This window comes from Sminthopsis crassicaudata, chromosome 6 (genome assembly GCF_048593235.1).
Source record: "Sminthopsis crassicaudata isolate SCR6 chromosome 6, ASM4859323v1, whole genome shotgun sequence".
NCBI classification, from domain to species: domain Eukaryota; kingdom Metazoa; phylum Chordata; class Mammalia; order Dasyuromorphia; family Dasyuridae; genus Sminthopsis; species Sminthopsis crassicaudata.
Window position 1 is genome coordinate 179,607,834 of NC_133622.1, and position 14,101 is coordinate 179,621,934.

Here is a 14,101-nt window from a genome sequence, read left to right on the forward strand (position 1 = left end):
GCAGGAGTCTCCTCTGCAGAATCTCTGACAAGTGTCCAGTCACTGAGCTCCTCTATAAAGAACTTTAGTGAATCTTATAGGTGTAAAAGAACATCTCAAAGTCATTTTGATCTGCATTTCTCTAATCAATAAAAGGTTTAGATCACTTTTCATGTGATTAAAAATTGTTTTGTTTTGTTTTTATTGGAAAATTATCTATTAATATTCTTTTATTATTTATCAATTGGGGAATGACATATTGGATCAAATGATTTAACAGGAAAATGACAAATGTGGAGGTGTTGTGGAAAAATTGGGACACCAATTCATTGTTGGTGGAATTGTGAACTGATCTAACCATTTTGGAGAGCATCCTGGAATTATGCCCAAAGAATTTTAAACCACTTTTTTCCTTTGACCTAGCAGTACCACTAGTAGGTCTATTTCCAAAGATAATTAGGGAAAAGGAAAAGAACCTATATGTTCTGAAATGTTTATAGCAGCTCTCTTGTGGAACTGAAAATGTCAGGAATGCCAATCATATGATTGTGATGGAATACTACTTACTGTGCTGTAAGAAATGATTATCTTTTCTTATGCATACCCTTTGACCCAGCAGTATTTCTACTGGGCTCATATCCCAAAGAGATCCTAAAGGAGGGAAAGGGACCTGTATGTGCAAAAATGTTTGTGGCAGCTCTTTTTGAAGTGGCAAAAAACTGAAAACTGAATGGATGCCCATCAGCTGGAGAATGGCTGAATAAGTTATGGTATATGAATGTTATGGAATACTATTTTTCTATAAGAAATGATCAGCAGGATGATTTCAGAGAGGCCTGGAGAGACTTACATGAACTGATGCTGAGTGATATGAGCAGGACCAGGAGATCATTGTACATGGCAACATCAATATTATTCAGTGACCAATTCTGATGGGTGTGACTCTTTCCAACAATGAGATTATTGATGTCAGTTCCAATGTGATGAAGAGAGCCATCTACACCCAGAGAGAGGTCTGTGGGAAGTGAATGTGGATCACAACATAGCATTTTCACTCTCTTTGATGTTGTTCACTTGCATTTTGTTTTCTTATTCATTTTCTGTCCTTTTTGATCTTATTTTTCTTGTGCAACAAGAGAATTGTATAAATGTTTATACATACTGGATTTAATATATATTTTAGCATAAAAATTGCCATCTAGGGGAGGGGGGAGGGGGAAGGAGGGGAAAATCTGAAACACAAGGCTATGCAAGGGTCAATGTTAAAAAAATTACCCATGAGAATATTATTGCTCTGTAAGAAATGACCAGCAGGAGGAATACAGAGAGGCTTGGAGAGACTTAAATCAACTGTTGCTGAGTGAAATGAGCAGAACCAGAAGATCACTGTACACTTCAACAACAATACTGTATGAGGATGTATTCTGATGGAAGTGAAAATCTTCAACATAGAGAAGATCCAACTCACTTCCAGTTGATCAATGATGGACAGAAACAATTACACCCAGAGAAGGAACACTGGGAAGTGAATGTAAATTGTTAGCACTACTGTCTATCTACCCAGGTTACTTATACCTTCGGAATCCAATACTTAACGTGCAACAAGAAAATTGGATTTACACACATATATTGTATCTAGGTTATACTGTAACACATGTAAAATGTATGGGATTGCTTGTCACCGGGGGGAGGGAGTGGAGGGAGGGGGGATAATTTGGAAAAATGAATAAAATAAAAAAAAATTACCCATGAAATCTTAAAAAAAGGGGACAGTAGTCCTTAGAGAAATGAAGATTATTTGGTTAAAAAAAAAACAGAGGTAAATGTCAGAATTGATCCTTCTACCCAATTGTATATTTTCAAAATTTGAATTCAAATAACTTACTAATAAAAATATATATAGAACAATTCCACTTATATAAATATATTACACACACACACACACACACACATACACACACACACACACACACACACACACACACACTATTTGTGTCTAATGGTGGCTATCTCCAGGGCAGAGGAAGGAATTCTAAGAAGAAATAAGAAATTTGCACGATAACTTTGCTGTGTATTTAAGAACTATATATAATATATTTGCAGTTTCATGTGTAATCATTGTTTTTATTATACCATTTTATGAAAATGCTTGTTTTATTATATAAATTTAAAAAATTTTTTAAAAGTGATTATTTCCAAGAATGTCTTTAATTATAAGGAAGATTTTCCTGATATCAAGCCTAAATTGGTCTGTTCTCAATATTTGTCCCTCTCCCAGGATTGCTCCAGGTTCTACCCTCTGGGGTCCAGTAGGGGAAGGTGAATTCCTCCCTCACAGGACAATTCTTCAAACACTTAAAGACCATTGTCATATTCTCCTGAAGCTTTATCTTATTTATGTTAAGAATTCTCAGTTTCTTCAGCTGATCCCCATATGTCAAAGACTTGACGCCTTCCCCTTCATCATCTTGGATGCTCCTCATTTGAGTTGCTGGTGCCCTTCTCAAAATATTAGCAGGAGAGAGCATAATGCCCCAGGTGTGATTTGGCCAAAGCAGAGAATAGACAAACATACAATAGACATAGGGCTCTCTCTGGTCATAGAGACCACCATTTGGACCCTGGTCTCAACTTTGCCTATCCCACTGCTTGCACTCAGGGACGGCCAGAGCCAACCCAACTTCATGCTTCCTACTAGACACTGCTCATATCTAGGGTGCCATTCTTCTGACTGCTGGCTCTCAGGATTGGCCAACTGGAAAGAGTGTCACTCAGGGGGAAAGTTGGTTGTAAGCTTTTTTGTTTGCTCAAATGCCCTCCTTTCCCATGAGCATGTCTGTGAGAATGGATACCATTTAGAGCCAGAGTTTCCCAATCCTATTTTCTGCAGCTTTGTTTAATTCTCAGTTGGGATTGACACATCAGAGATGTGTGGGAACCTTAAAGGACAGTTTCCCAGGCTCACTGACACACACATAAGAGCAGTTAGGAGGAGGAGGAGGAAGCAGCCTTTTTAAGAAAACATTTGCTTGATCAGAATAAGGAAATGATAACAGTAGCTAGCATTTGTAGGGCGCTTTGGAGTTTGTAAGTGAACAAATATCAGTTCATTTGATCATTTCAACAACCTTGGGAAGTAGATATTATTTTTCCCATTTTACAATTGAGCTAATTGAGGCAGAGATAAAGTGATTTGTCCAGAGTTACTCAGCTAGTGTCTGAGACTGGAATTGATTTTGGGTCTCTCTTGACTTCAAGACCAATGCTTTATGCACAGTGATGTCTAGAATAGGGGAAAAGAAAGTTAGAGAGTAAGGAGATAAGAGATGAAATGAGAGAAGGAAAAGAACGGAAAGGGGAAAGTAGGAAAACTAGGTATAGCAGAGAAAAGGGCAGAAAGGAGAAGGGAAGGAATGGAGGAAGAAAAAAATTCTTAATCATTAGAACTATTTCATTATAAAATGGGCTTCCTTATAAGATAGTGAGCTCCAAATCACTAGAAATGTTCAGGTGAAGGCCACCTACTGGGGGTGCTGTAGAAGGTGTGACTATTTTTTTTCCTCAATAGTATTTTATTTTTCCTAATATATGTAAAGATATTTTTCAACATTCATTTTTGCAAAACTTTGTATTCCACATTTTTCCCTCCCCCCCTGCCTTCTCCTTCCCAAGACAGCAAGCAACTGATATAAGTTAAATATGTGCAGTCCTTTTAAACATATTCCCATATTTGTCATATTGTGCAAGAAAAATCAGACAAAAAGGGAAAAAACATGTGAATGAAAAAAAAAGGATGAAAATACTATGCTTCAATTCACATTAAGTCTCCACAGTTCTCTCTCTGGATATGATTGGCATTTTCCATCCCAAGTCTATTGGAATTATCTTATTGCATTGTTGAGAAGAGGATGGCATAACTGTTAAGAAATAGTTTGGACTAGAAACACATGGCAGAGAAACTAAAAATTAGATGGTACATATTCAGGAAAACCTGAATTCAAATCTGGCCTCAGACATTTATCAGCTGTGTGACAAGTGACTTCATTTTTGTCTCTCTCAGTTTCTCCAACTGAATCATAATAGCACCTACTTCCCAGGGCTGTTGTGAGAATAAAATATAATAATAATTGTAAAGTGCTTAGCACAATGCCTGGCATACAAGCTCTTAATAAAGGTTTCATTCTTCCTAGAAAATCTCTGAGGTTCCTTCCACACAGAGGGAGGGAAGGGAGCTGTGAAGAGTTGGAGGGAGAAGTGGATCTAATTCCAGAGTCTAGAACTAATGTACGTGTGTGTGTGTGTGTGTGTGTGTGTGTGTGTGTGTGTACATAGAGGTCAGCTTACAGAATATTTACAGAACTGAACCCCAGGCTTCCAACTCCTCAAAGGTCTAGCACAGTGCCTGGGCACCTTAAAGATGACAAAAACTCTGGATGCTTCCAGTCATCTTCATGAGTGATTAAGTACTGAGGCAGCTTGGTGTTTGGAGGATGACAAGGCAATCTCATATTGGGTTGACAAGCTCAAAAATGAGATAATTCCGTGAACCTTTAAAAATGAGAGGCCCACTACTGCTAGTTTCTTTTTTCTTATTTACTGAAGGTCTCGTCAAAAAATATTTTGAGTCACTTCCTATGAAGGGTGAGGGAAGGAAAACTTTTAGTCCTCAAATTGGCAGTCATGTGGCCACATGCGCATGGCAGCTAAAATACATGTCCTTCCCAGAGAGCCTGAGTCTGGATTTGGAGCTCCTTCTGTTTTTTCTTTCCTATTCATCCTAACATAGATATGTCCAGACTTGAGGGCTTCCTTACAAGCAAGGGAGGTTCAGCACTCCTGGAAATTTTGGAGCTGACTGACAGCAAGGGAATGAACTCTTCCTAGCTAGTTTAACGCTTTTGGAGCAGATGGCTCAAAGAGCCCAAACCTTGACTTGGCTTTTCAGAAGACATCTTCCATGAGGGGGACGATAATAAAAATAATTAGCATTTAAAGTTCATAAAGCACCTTACAATTCTTATCTCATTTAATCCTCACAACAACCCTGGGAGGAAAGTGCTATTATTATACCATTCTACAGATGAGGAAACTGAGACAAATGACTTGTTTAAGATCACAAAGCTAGTAAATTTCTGAGGTCATATTTAAACTCAGAATTTTTTTTACTCCAAGTCTAGCTTTCTTTCCACTTCATCACTTAGCTGGCAAATACAGAGTCAAAATAAAATGTAAAATGTTTTTGCTTAGCAGTCTCCTAAAATGCCGTATGTTTATATGAAGGTTGAGTAGCAATATTCCATATAATCCTGCATTATCTTTCTTTCAATGTTTACTGTGAATGTTTTTTGCTTAATATTTCTTTTGTGAGAAGGAAACACTCCATACCTCCATTCTAAAAATATATTAAGTATTTTTCCATAACTCATAGTTTAGAACTACAAGAAATTTTTAAATGAAATTAACTTTTTCCCTTGATAGGAAATGACTGACTAACCATATAAGGCTAATTTCTGAATCAGCCTTGAAGTCAGACCATCCAGTTAAAAAGAAAGGATAAAGCTGAATATAGATTGTGTGAAAATACCATCCAATGTATTCAAGCAAGTTATTGATAAATGGATCATGGGCAGAAGAAGAGATATTAACAAGAATTATCACCATTTTCTACCAAAATTTAATTGGTATAAACCCAGGCACCATAGTGAAGAAGACAAAAAAGTCCTAAAATGTCAGCCTAGCAAATATTTGATCTTCTTGTTGAAGAACCATTGGCTCCAAGGCTAAAAGCTTTTTAAAAGACAAACTCACCTGCAAATCTTACATCAAAGGATGGTAAAATGTGACGAACCCTGCTGTTCACAAATGGAAATCAGTAGAGAGGAAGCCAAATCAATAGTGAGTTTAGTGTCTAATCCTAAATAAACCAAATCATCCCAATAGCCATTATAGGTGGAACAGGGTAGAAGGTCAGTCCGTATTTCTGCAACACACTATTCTCTTGTTTTACAATAGTAAAATCATCCCATTTGTACTTGATATTTCAGGCTGTGACATGCTGAATGAAGAAGAGAAAATGGCAGAGAAGAAGATGAAAACCAGATCAGAGCAAAGTTATGCAGAGGTCCCTACTGGCAGTGATGTAATTCACAAAGCATTGAGAGATGAATTTTCAAGATATCCCCAAATGGGGAAGATACAGAATGACTAGAAAAGAGAAAGTAGACTGAGTCACATTGAGGATGTTATACTATACAATCCGAAGATACTCTTGGCCACAAAAAACTATTTTCTAAAATACCAATATTTTTCTGTTGATGTCATACGGCTGAACATAATAGGACCCCATGGTTTTGAAAGAATCGAAATGTCACGATGGACTCAAATTGAGACACAGACTTTTTGGATATGGCCAATGTGGGAATTTGTTGTGCTTGACTATGCATGTTTGTTACAAGGGTTTTGTTCTTTTCTTTTTTTTTTCCAACAGGGATGGTAGAAAGCAGTAAAAAAGTGAAAAACAAGTAAATTCCTTTAAAAGAATCCAAATTGCTTGTGACCTAAACAACTGAGAGAAACTATTATTAAATAACAAATTATCAGGGAGATCTCTGACCTTACCCCAAATTTATCTCACCTAGTCCCATCTTATCTACTTGGAGTTGTTACCCCACCTGACAAAAGAAACCTTGCAAAGAGATTCTGGTGATTTCTGGTGAAATTTGGCCTATTGTATTTTCGTTAGCCATTTCTGAATAGAGTACCTCCTTTCTCTACATTGCTCCAGGAAGGGTTAGTTTGGATAAGAGATAAGTCTCTTTGATCAAGACTCTGAGACATCAGAGTTGAGCCTTCCAGCCTCGTTAGGATAAGCCCACCTTTCATTATAATATTAATTCTTCTCATTAATTGTTAGCCATTTAGAGTTGGTGGCTAGTCTCAGAAACACCAACTCTTCTAAAGGCATATAAGTGATAAGTGGGTTCCATGTTGGTATTTGGCATTTGAGAATGCCATTGACTCTTTTTATTAATGATCTGCTAGCACAATTAGTAAAACTATTAATTATCCAGAAATTCCGTCTTTTGAACTTCTTATTTGTCCCAGAATCATGGAAAGATTCAGAAATAACCCCAATTTGAGTAACCAATGATTTCTTATCTGGAGATATAGTCAATTAAATTAATTTTTTAAGTAGTTCTGAACTACAAAAGTTAAAATTAGAAACATACTCAATTTATTAAAAAATTCGGGAATGGGGTAATTTCCTCTAACTGTGGAGTAAGTGAACTGGAGCATCTAGCCAACAATGACTTGTGTGGAAGTAATGCCACAAAGGAAATGGCCTGGTCCTGTGGTGGGAGAGAAGAGTGACAGATGAATGGCCCACTTCCTGCCCTGTCATCTTAGAAACCCACAGATCCCAAAGGGAGATAGGTGAGTTTCAGCTTCTCTGTGGAGAATGGATGGGAAATCCTGCTCTTTCTTTCTTGAGCTATTATTTTTGAACCTAGAGATGAGAAGACCAGAATTTAAATCCCCCGTGCCATACAAGCTGCATGATCCTAGGCAATTCTTTATTAGCTTCAATTTTCTCATCTGTAAAAATGGGTATAGCACCTACCTCATGAAGTTGTTATGAAGCTCAAATAAGATAACCCATGTAAAGGGGTTTGCAAACACCAAAGTGCTATGTAAATGTTAGCTGTTACTGTATGGAGACACCAGCAAACAAAGCTGAGAAGTCAGGAGAACTCAGAGAACTAAGAAAATCCAGAGAAGAAAGAGTATTTAAAGAAGATCGTTAATGGTTTAAAAAATGCAACAGAGAGATGAGGAAGTATTAGGACTGAGGAAAGATCATCAGATTTGTCAATGGACGGATAATTGGTGAAAGCAGTTTGAATTGAGTAATGTAGTTGGAAGACACATTGCTTCACTAAGTGGCCATCCACTTTCTGTCAGAAGCCATGTAATAGTGAGGAACTAAAATAACTTTGCATTTCCTCTCCTCCCTTCTTCCTTTCCCAAGATCCCCACTCATGTCTCCCATCCTGAACTTAATCCATTTTCCTGTAACTCTTGTCAGGATGTTTCCCAGATTTCCTCCAGATAATACTGCATTTCTGAAAAGCCTTCTCGGGATTGAGAAGCCCTCCTCTTATACTCCTGACACCCTGAACCAGGAAACAGGCTTCTTGCTCCTCTCTGCCACTTCCAAACCCTCCCTTCCACTTCCTCCATCATTCACTACCTATTGCTATTCCACCCATCTGTCTACATTTCTGGATCTTGTCCATCCAGGTTGCTGCTGCGGGGACTTCCAGCCTCTAATTCCCTACATGTCTCCATCCTAGTTCTCATTTTCTCGTTCATATTTTTCCTTTCCCTTTCAAGGCAAGTCTACCTACTCATCAATGTCCCTTCGATCACCCTGTACTCCTAAGTCATTGATCTCCAAAATTCACAGGACTTAGGCCTTCACTCCAATTCAGTCACCTTCCTTAACTCTCAACTTCTCACATAATGGTTCTGCCTCTATAATTCTATACCCCTCTCTTAAAATCACAGGTTGTTCCATCTCTCCCTCTTACGTACCCTTCCTAAATTAATGTGCCTTCCACACATCGACATCCCTCTATCCCTCTTTGGTCTCCCAGTTCATCAGCTCTGCCCCTAATCAGGACCATCTTTTGTCTCTTCATTCTCAACACTGTAGTTTACTATTCATGCTTTGTAAAATCTCAAACTCCATCTCCTCTGTTATCTGCCTTATCTTTACATAGTCATGTTCTCTGATCTCCACTGGTCTCTTCAGCATCCTTTTCTGTACCAGGCCCAGGCCCAAAACAATGGATAGATTTGGAAGACGAGGATTCAAATCCTGCCTCAGATATCCACTAATTGTGTGACTCTGGACAAGTCATCTGCCTAGTTTGTTCATCTATAAAATGGAAGAGTTGGACTCAATGGATTCAAGGTCCCTTCTAGCTCCAATCTGATGGTTTTATGCTCCCTCTACTTATGTCCTTGATGCTGTTCCTTCCTATATCTTCAAGAGCTACAATCTCTCTTATTCAGTTTTCTTCGATCCTCTCCTATCTCCTCTACTACCTACAAACATACCGTACTTAAAAAAACAACCAATCAACTAAAAAATCTTCACTTGATCCTGGAATCTCTCAAACCAGCAATCTATGTCTTCTTACTTTCACAGAAAAAAATCCCAGAAATTGTGCTAATTCCCTCCAGTCCCCTTAACTCCCCACTCATTTTTCAACCCCTTGAAGTCCACCTACCCACCTGCCATTTCATTGCAACTATTCTCTTTGGATAACCAAGAATCTCTTAAAATCAGCAAAATCTCATCCTCATCCTCCTGGACTCCTCTGAAGCTTGGGGCATTGTGAACCACCCTCTCCTCCCTATCATACCTCCATCATCTTCTGGGAGATGGCTCCTTATTGGTCCATACCTGTCTGCTTGCATCCCTCACCACTCCCAATCCAGGGGATCCTTGAGACTCTATGGGAGGGGGGATATCTCTGAGCTCCATGCCTCTGCACAGAGGGGTTCCCTCGTCCTACTCACCTCTGCCTTCTAGCATCATTTCACCCATATGCCATCTCCAACAGAAGATGCTTCCTGATCTCCACCTCCCTTATCTCCTCCGCCATGCCCCATAACCTAAATTAGTTATCAATGTCCTCTCCCCTTTAAACTGTCTTGGATTGATTGATCTGTGTACTTGCTCTAGTTTCCCCTGAGGGACAATGATGGTGTCCTGGGCCTGGCACTGCCAGGTGCACTAGAGATGCTTAACACATTTATCAGGTTGAGCTGGGTTGAAAACCAGCTCTGTTTGAGCTGATCTTATCTTGCCTCCAACTGAAGAGCTCATTTAGTTCTTGGATAAGCTTTTGTGTATTCTTTTACCAAGTGCTGCTGTTTTTACCTCCACAGATCTCTTAAATATGCCCCCTTCTCTCCTCTAACCCTATGCACCCATCTCCTGGTGCGGTTCCTCATCATCCCATTCCTGGACCATTGCAATAATCTGCTGGTCATAGCCTGTCTCAGAGCTCTCTCTCTCTCCGATCCATCCGCCACAAATCTGTCAAATTGATCTTCCTAAAGCTCAGGTCTGTCCATGTCACCCTTCTATTCAGTAAACTCTGGTGGCTTTCTATCAAATATTTGGATGTTTGATATCATAACCTGGCTTTCTGATTGGACACAGTAAGGTGGGTTTCCCAAGACCTCCACAGGGGATAGGACTGTAAGGCTGAGCTGATCCCCATCAGTGCCCTTCCCTACTTGCCTCAGGGAGTATTATACTTCTCCCCTTCCCTTTTCTCAGAACCTCCATTTAGAAGAAGAGGCTCTGGCTAACCAAGTCTTAATTCTTCTCCAACCATCTCTCCAGGTTTTCTAAACTTTCTCAACTATGCCCTTGCCTCAGCTTACCCACCTTTCTCAGTTCCCTTTAATGAGTGCTCATCCTCCTTTGGAGTATAAATTCTTTGAGCGTAGAGACTACCTTTTTTTCTATTTGTACAAAATTTGTACAATGCCTGGACCTTGTAATTCAGTCTTTTCAGTCAATTCCCTTCTTTTGACTCCCTTTGTGACCATGCTTGGGGTTTCCTTGGCAGAGTGGTTTACCATTTCCTTCTTCAGTTCATTTTACAGATGAGGAAGCTGAGGCAAACAAGATTAAGTGACTTGTCCAAAGTTATATCGCTAGTTAAGTGTCTGAGGTCAGCTTTGAACTCAGTCCTTCCTGACTCCAGGTCTGACTCTATTCTCAGAACTTGGACTAAGTCTAAGCACTTAATAAATGCTTCTTTGGTTTGTCCTAATGAAGAAGGCACTTTCCCAAGCCTCAGTTTATTTATTTATAGAATGGGACTAATGCCCTCAAAGTTTGGGGGAAGAATGTAAGTAGAAACTATTGTCCCACTCATCCTTTGTCTCTTCTCTTTGTGATGGGGAATTTTCTAGGGCTGAGCTGGGCTACTTTAATTCTGGGATTGGAGGGAGGAGACAGAGTAAATGGAAAGACCAAGATCTCCAGGAAGAAAAATGTTACCTTCCCAGCAGGCAGAGAGAAGGAAGGAGAGGAGCCTGGGCTGCCTCTGCCCACAAGCTCGGCCACAGATCGCTTCCCCCCAAAATCCACACTGTATTTTGGCCCTCTCTGTTGCTCTGGGAAAAGCTCCGGGTGGCAGATGGAAGGCAAAGAAACCCACTTCCTTCAACTGCCTCCAGGCTGGCCCGACATGGCTGGAAATCATTTAGGAAAGCAAGACCGTGCGTCTCAGCCCTGATTTGGGAAGCCTAGAAGTGACTGCCATGATCAATCATCTGCCCTACATCCAGGGTCAAGAACCACTTCCCTGGGGAAAAGACAGCCCACTTACCTGAGCATCTGGCTCGAAGAAAATGGAACTGGGATGAAAGAGACATTTGTGCCAGGCCGCTAGTTATGCCTTTCTTGGCTGAGGGCCTGAGCCTCTGCCTCCCTTGAGGACCTGACTCCGTCACCACTGATTGGACCTTGGCAAAGCCCAAACCCTTTTCCTGGACTGTCTCTCCCCCTCCTGTCCAAGCTGAGCCCCCCACCCAGTGGACAAGGCCCTCCCCCACCTCTGCTTGCTTTCTGACTGTCCTATGATCTGATTATAGATACGGAGGATGCAGGGCAGTCAGTGTTCTTGCCAGAATGCTTGGCTTCCAGATAGGACAACAGAGGCAAGTTTTTCCCTGAAGGATTTTTAAGCTTTGGACAGTGGCTGTGATGTGGCTCTCCCAATGGGACCAATGGCCTTCCCAAAATCTTTCTGAGATGCTGAGGGAACACCTGGGCAGGACCATCCCTAGGTGAGATGTGATGTTTGAATGTCCTTCTCCTGCCCATCATTTCTTCTACCACAACTTATTCTGAGATCCCTGGCTTGTTCCCAGCTGGTTACCAACTAGTTTCTACCTCCCATGGCATCCAAAAAATTAAAGTCAGTGCCCCATTACCCCTGTTTTCTTCATATCCCAGCACGAAGCACACAGTACCTACACATAGCAAGTATTTACTGATCCTCAACCTCTGAATGAATAACCATGGGGGCTCCTGAGCAAACAGCCCCACAGGACTTGTTTCTGTGGGAACAGCTGGTGGGTTTAGGTAGAGACTACCCTGTTCTGTTATAACATTTTTTAAAATGCTTAGCATGGTGCCTGGAACATATATAAGTATTATTATTATGTACTCTCTACTGATCTAGAAGTAAGAGGGGAAGAAATGAATATTTACATAGCACCTATTGCGTGTCAGGCACTGGGCTATGTGCTTTACAACAATCCTGGAAGGTGAGTGCTTTTATTATCCCCACTTTACATCTGGGGAAATTGAGGCACAAAGAGGTCATATAGCTAGTAAGGGTCTGAGGCTAGATTTGAATTCAGATCTTCCATACTTTAGGTCTGGTGCTCTGCTCAATGCACCACCACCAGCTCTATCTACCAGGAAGGACAAAATGACAAAAATGAGTCTCTGTCTTTCATAGGCTTCCAGTTTGCTAGCTGCTTCAGAACAAGAAGGGAGTGCATTCAGAGGAGAAATAAGTGCAATTATACCTACTACACTAGTGAACAGGAGGGTCATGGGACTGGCCAGTGAGGTCAGAAGTGCTGAGGATTTCTCCTCCTGCCTTGGCACTTGACTGGCAGCTTTGCCAGCTGGTGACATTTAATGATGCACCTTGAATAGAATTCATCCCTCTTTGGGGGCCAAGATGGGTTCATTTCCTCCACTCAGAGTTTTAACTGCGGTCTGGGAGTCAGGAATAACTAGCTAAGTGACCATGAGTCTCAGTTTCCTCATTCACAAAATAGGAATTATCATCTTGCCATGGTGTTTACTTCACAGGCTTTTGGGGTTTTTTCAATGAATTTATGTTAACTTTAAAAGTTCTTTCTCTAAATCTTTGTTATTTCATTGTTTTATTTGTCACTCCATTATGGACATCAGTTCACCCTTCTCATCTCTCTCAAAAAGACTCTACAGCCCTCGATGGGACAGACTATCTTTTTGTCCATCTGTTCCATGTTTGCTGGAATAGGTTTGGGGATCAGTCATCTGCCATGGAGAATTTGGCCCCCAGGGATGAGCAAAAGTGGGCTCATGGAAGAATGTCCTATGAAGGATTTTCCATTCTGCTGTCTGTACTGGGTCATAAGTGTCTCCATCACTCCCACACTCACATGAGAAGGCTTATGAGTAAAAGGCAGAGCGAGACTCACCACGTGGCATACACGGTGCTCACTCCCTTATCTCTTTTGTGGAAATAGTAAAAAGGATCGCCAGCCTTGTCCCAGATTCCCATGGAGCATTATGAGAGATGTAGGAACAAGGAAGGGTTGTGAATTCTCCCAGCCCAAATAATGTCACAAATGATGCTCTCAAGGAAGATTCTCCTAAATAAAATATAGGTGCTGTGTGGTGCCCTGCATTGTCTCCAAGACTTGGGAGTCAAAAAGACCTAAATCTTGTCTTTCTAGCTATATAATCCTGGACTTCTCAGTCTCACCGTCTCTCAATCTGTTTCCTTTTCTGTAAAATATCAATAACAACAGTACTGCCCTCCCAGGGTTATTGTGAGAATCAAATGAGTTAAAATAGATAAAATGTTTCACAAACCATAAAAATGAAATATAAGAACTAGCTATAATTGTTATATTGAGCAAAGAAAAGTGGGGAATGACCTCTTTATTATTTTTTTATTGAAGTTTTTATTTTCAAAACACATACAAGGATAATTTTTCAACATTGATTCTTTTTTTTTCTTTTTCTTTTTATTATTATTATATATATTTTTATAATATTATCCCTTGTATTCATTTTTCCAAATTATCCTCCCCCTCCCTCTACTCCCTCCCCTCGATGACAGGCAATCCCATACATTTTAGGATGTGTTACAATATAACCTAGATACAATATATGTGTGTAAATACCATTTTCTTGTTGCACATTAATTATTACTTCCGAAGGTATAAGTAACCTGGGTAGATAGACAGTAGTGCTAACAATTTACATTCACTTCCCAGTGTTCCTTCTCTGGGTGTAGTT